Source organism: Octodon degus, unplaced genomic scaffold (assembly GCF_000260255.1).
Source record: "Octodon degus isolate 3935 unplaced genomic scaffold, OctDeg1.0 scaffold00530, whole genome shotgun sequence".
NCBI classification, from domain to species: domain Eukaryota; kingdom Metazoa; phylum Chordata; class Mammalia; order Rodentia; family Octodontidae; genus Octodon; species Octodon degus.
Window position 1 is genome coordinate 113220 of NW_004525106.1, and position 6217 is coordinate 119436.

At 33.9% G+C, this 6217-nt stretch overlaps 1 pseudogene; it reads left to right on the forward strand.

The window, feature by feature from the left end:
- The first annotated feature begins 2141 nt into the window (after nt 1–2141).
- LOC101560615 lies at nt 2142–3223 on the forward strand (annotated as a pseudogene).
- The last annotated feature ends 2994 nt before the right edge of the window (nt 3224–6217 follow it).

Sequence of the window (6217 nt, forward strand, 5' to 3'; positions counted from 1 at the left end):
TTCTTACATATTTCTTTCTTTTTTTTCTTTAGTCTTCCAATTTGAATGCATGTATCTGGTCATATGAATAACTGGTTGGAAGACAACAGTATGCAAATACTGTGAAATTCATATTACTTTGTTAAGTGAAATTCTGTATCACTTGTAATTTTGCTGTTTTAATACTATTTTATATTCTCTTTAATACATAAAAAAATTTTAAATGGTGGAACAAAGCATGAACACACTTACAATTTTGGTAGATATGGCTAATCTTCTCCCAGTGGGCCTATCATTTTTTCACTATCACTTAGAAAGTTTGTGTTTCTACATAGCTTCATCAGTTGTGTGCATTGAAAAGGTCCCTAATTGTTACCAATCTGAAAGGTTTAAAAAGATAACATTATTTTACATATAATGGTAAGTAGAATAATGCATCTTTTCATGTTTTGTGTATTTCATTTTACAAAAGAAGTTGTTATTTTCATTTTTCTATTTCAATTTTAGTTTCTTTTCTCCTCTTTTAAAATATTTAGAAAGAACCTAGTTTGTTTACCTATAATTGACATATAATGATGCACATATGTATTAAAATATTTAGTTTTAACTTAGACATATGCTATGTGTAAGAAACAGATTATCTCCAAAAGTTTCCTCAAAGCCTTTTGTAATTCATTCCTTTCTTTTCTGCCTCTCATTCTGAGGGAAGCACTGCCTTTCTGTCATTACAGGTTCATGTTTTATCAATTTTCCCATTTATTTCAAAGTTTTCTCTTCCCTGGTAGGTAGAGGCAACTATTCCCAGTGATCTCTGAGGACTATTTCTGTCTGCTCCTTTCTAGTGGTTTTATCTCTGACCTCAGAAAATTTCCTTACTCAACATGATTATCAGTATATGAAGATTTCAAAGGAATCCTCTTCAGATCTCTGTAACTCTAGCTGGACAGACCTCTCCTCCCTTCATACATTTTTCTCCATCACATTATGAGTTCCTATGGATTAGGACTTTAACATACAAATACAGGTGACGATTCAGCCAATAAAAGGCAGATCTCAAAAGTGAGTTTAAAATTTTGTTGAAGGTTTTTTAGTATTAGTGGAGATAACTTTGTTCTTAGTTATATTAATATGGTAAATTAATGTAATAGATTTACTGATATTGAAATATTCTTATATTACTATAGTAAATCCCATTTGACTTTAAAGTATTATTTTCTTAATATAGTTTTGGATTTTGCTTCCTAAGATTTATCTATATTTATCAAGTTTGGATACCAATATTAAACTTGCTTTATAAAAAGGAATTAGAAGTTTTGCTTCTTTTCCAAAAGTATGAAGCAGAGGATTTGTCTTTAGGTTTATTTACTCTTTCATATCTTTGATAGTTTGCCTGTGGAACTACCTGTGCTTGGTGCTTACATGTTAGATAGTATGTAAAATTTACTTTTTTTTTGATTAGGCATATTTAAAAAATGTTCACTGTTTTTAGTTACACACCTTTTATCTTTTTTTCGGTATGAATTTGGTACAGGGTCTCACTATACATCTTGGACTGGTAGTGATCTTCCTGTTTTCAGCCTCCCCAGTGCTGGGATTTGAGGTGCGTGCTCCCACGCCCAGACTCCTTGACCAGCTCAGAGCACTCGGGGGTGGGGCTGGCAGGGCGTACTGGACCAGGGACTGAACCTTGGTCCCTGCGCTTGCCAGAGCAGGTGTTTAGCCTACTGAGTTATCTCGCTGGCCCTAGTTGTACATCTTTTAAAGCTTCCTGTCTTTATTAGTTTCAGCACAAAGTTGCATCTTCCCGAGAAATTACTCAACTCATCAAAGTTTTCACTTTCATTTTACAAAGTAATTTCTTATGATTTCCCAAGATATTTTGATTTGTTGGTTACTGTTTTGTATTTTCTTGTTTTATAGAAGTATATTTATATTTGTTGTTATCGCTCAAATGTTTGGTTTCAATTCTGTTCTGGAATACCTATTTCTTGCTTGGTGACATATTATTCTTGAAAACCAAATATTAAATTAAAATCATGCCATAAAATAAAAAATATTTTTGTGAATTTAAAGGGAAAAACACAGTGCATTTCATTTTAGCCCAATATAACCAAACACTTTTTCACTGATTAAAAAAAAATCCAGGAAGGTGCTGGGGCAAGATGGCGGCGGCCAAGAGAAAGCCGTGTGGGGACTTGCAGGCTTGGGCGACGAAGCCAAAGAGAAATGAGAAAGATGCCGGGCCTCGGGTTAAGTCATGGGCTGTGGCAGAAGAGATAGAGGAAGCTGAAAGAGCCTGTATCCCAGGCCCTGTTTCCAAGGACAAGTGGAAAAATAAGGAACAGATTCTCATCTTTTCTTCAAGAGGAATAAATTTCAGAACAAGACATTTAATGCAGGACTTGAGAACCTTGATGCCTCATTCTAAAGCAGATACTAAAATGGATCGAAAAGATAAATTATTTGTGATTAATGAGGTCTGTGAAATGAAAAACTGCAATAAATGCATCTATTTTGAAACTAAGGAAAAACAAGATCTTTATATGTGGCTTTCAAATTCACCTCATGGGCCCTCTGCCAAATTTCTTGTTCAAAATATTCATACCCTAGCTGAATTAAAGATGACTGGAAACTGTTTGAAAGGTTCTCGGCCACTTTTATCTTTTGACCCTGCTTTTGATGAATTGTCACATTATGCTTTGTTAAAAGAACCCTTAATTTAGATATTTAGTACACCACGGTATCATCCCAAAAGCCAGCCATTTGTGGACCATGTATTTACTTTCACCATTCTGGATAATAGGATATGGTTTCAGAACTTCCAGATCGTAGATGAAGATGCTCAACTTGTAGAAATTGAACCTCGTTTTGTTTTAAATCTGATAAAGATTTTTCAGGGAAGTTTTGGAGGACCAACTTTGTACAAAAATCCTCATTACCAATCACCAAACATGCATCGGTGCATCATAAGATCCATCACAGCTGCAAAATACAGAGAGAAGCAGCAAGTAAAAGATGTGCAAAAACTGAGAAAGAAAAAGCCAAAGACTGTTCTTCCACATGATCCTACTGAAGATGTTTTTGTTATACCAGCTGAGGAAAAACCAGTAGAAATCCAGTGGGTAAAACCAGAGCCAAAAGTTGATTTAAAAGCAAGGAAAAAAAGGATTTACAAAAGGCAGAGAAAATTGAAACAGAAGATGAAGAGTAGAAGTGCAAAATAAGTGGATAATTGTTTTCCCATCAGTGTATATTTATTCCCTATTTGGTGTGTCTAACTAGTGTGCCATTTAGACATCTGGTATGTCTAACTAGTGTGCCATTTAAAATTCATACCTTTTATCTTTTTCTAAATAAAGCACTGTATCCCCAAACTTAAAAAAACAATTAAATAACACAAAAGTGAGTAAAACCAACTTAGAAATAAATACAGATCGTTCATAAAATGTAACATTGTGAAGATTTATTGTATTCTCCAAAAGAAGGAGAGTTTCTTGCTAGTATTAGAAGAGGCTGGCAGAGAGCCATTCTTTGAAAGGTGTATTATTTTTTCAAATGATTTTCATCAATATTTTTGCTTTAAGTAGATCATGATTATTTGCACTCAAATTGCCCGTAAAAATAGTTTATAACAATTAAAAACACCTGCAAGGAAAGATACAAGGTGAACATTGAAACACATGAAAATAGCCATGTGTGCCACAAACCTCAGAGTACAGACCTCCTGGTGGTTTACAAAGAAGAAATTTTTGCATAATCCAAACATAGAATGAAATTAAAATTTGCTCAATTCAAAATTTACTGGAATTATACTGAATAAATCTTTGTAACTTTCTTTTTTGGAAGCTGAAATATTGAAATTTCACTTTCTTTTATTTTATTTAGGATTTACAAAATCCTTTATTATTATTATCCTTTAAAATATTCCTTTATTATTATTAATAAATAATTTATTATTATTTATTATTCCTTTAAAAAGGAATTATTATTTTTTATTATTCCTTTAGAATAATATTCCTTTTTAATATTATTAAAATATTATTCCTTTAAAAAATAATTATGTATGTATTTATTTATTTGAAACAGGGTCTTGCTATGCAGCTCAGACTTGTAATGATCTTCCTACTTTCAGCATCCCCAGCACTGGTATTACAGGCACGAGTCACCATGCCCAGTTTTGGTGGCCAGCATGGTGCACCCCAGGTTCCGAGGCCAGTATAGCATGTGGTAGCAGGCATCGAACCCAGGTCCTTGCACTTGCCAGGCAGGTGCCTAGACTACTGAGTTATCTCCTTGGTCCTCATTTTGTTTTTAAACAGTGAATTTACTTAGTATGAAAAAGTAATGATAGAAGAAAAAAATGAGATGCTCTAAAGGTGGTAACTTTTCATGAGATACTAGGATAAACTCATTGAAATGAGTAGTTTTTACTTTGGCAGTAACAATACACAATGTACTAACCATTGTTACTCTCCTAAAATCTTGTTTTGAGATTTTCGTACCATTGTTTTTATTTTTTTCTTTAAAATAAAAATAACTGATGTCAAAAAATAAAGAAAGAAAGAAAGAAAAGAAGGGAAGAAAAAAGATAATTTTTTTTTTAAAGTTGCACAATAATTTAAAGTTGTTTTAAAACTCTTTTCAGATGCATCTTTCCTGGCATTTAATCAGATAAAAATAAAGCATAAAAGTTAAAAAAAATGAGTAGTTTTATATGACTTGAGTCTCTATGACAATATTGTTATTTTAATGGATTAAAAATAAAATTATTATTTTAATCAAGATATGTTGCAGTCTTAGACACTGAACTTCTTTCGTGGCTGACTCAGCCATCTTCGAGGGCAAGGCTGGCGCTGCATGTGGTGCTGGGGATCAAACCATGGTCCCCTGCACCTGCCCAAACTTGGCTAAGCAGGTGCTTTAGATCATTGAGCTATCTCAGTGGCCCATCACTGAACATTTCTTGAGCTGGTTATTACAGTGTTTTACATTTTAGCTCAGAAATTGGATATACGCTTTTTATTGTTGCTTAAAATTCCTAATTCTGTTGCAAATTCCTCTACAACCTGGTTCACACAAATCTCTCCAAGATTCCATTTTAATCTTTACAATCCAGTGTTTTAGCATGTTAAATTGTTTTGCTTTATAGAATTAGAATTTTGTTTTCTTTTGGAACCTGGGATTGAACTCAGGCCCTTGCACTTGCCAGGGAAGTGCTTATTCTACTGAGCCTTTCTCCATCCCAGAATGAGAATTTTTTAGTTTTAGAATTCTTATTTTTTAAATTTATTTTATTTTTTGCTTCCCCCCATAATTTTATTGACAAACAAATAGCAATGAGACAGTTTCAAAACAAATTGGTAGGACAGTTTCAATAATTAACACATGACATACTGTCTTCCTAGTGGTTATTTGCTGTACAAGATGCAGACATGATATCCTATTTACAAACACTATTAGAACAAATCCCTCTATTTATTAAGGGAATGTAACTATATATCTATCCTAACCATTTTGAATACACAGATACAAAATGGACATTCATTTATATATCCCTTTTTTTGTTTAGTTCTGTCATTTGAATATTATAGGTATGTTAACTCAGCAAAATATTCTAAAAGAGTCCAGTAATCCATAATAGTATTGGGTCTTCTGCTTGACTGGCAGTGTCAGAAGTTGTTGACCTGAGTCCCCTACAGCTCAACATAACAGCATAGCTTTACTTCTTGTACTTCGTTTTTATACTTTTCTGCTGGATGGTTAAGTCCAACATAAAGTAAGACCTATGCAACAAGAGTTGTAGCTTTTGGATCATATAAGGTCAGTGAAATCTCCTCAGGATTTATCCTGAGATCCTGTACCTCAGATTGTAGATCCTTTGTCAGTGTCAGCCATGAGGATGAGTCACGGCCATTGCTTGGCCAATGTGCTCCCCGTGAAAGCCTGAGAGAATGTTTTCTCTCCATGTGTCTCTCCTTAGGCACACTCTACAGCATGGGTCATTTTCCTCTTTGGCCCCATAATCTCCTTGATCAGAAAATTTGGGACACTACTGAGTTACATGACATTACAGAACAAGATTTCATATCTCCTGAGTCTTACTTGACCTTAGAAGGCTAGGGCCAAAATGTTGGCTTTCCTTGTGGCCCTCCTTTTTCTCTAATTTTGGTCTGCAAACTTAGGTTGTTAAACCTCCAGAAGAGAAGCTTATTGTTATTACCATACAACCTAGGCTGTT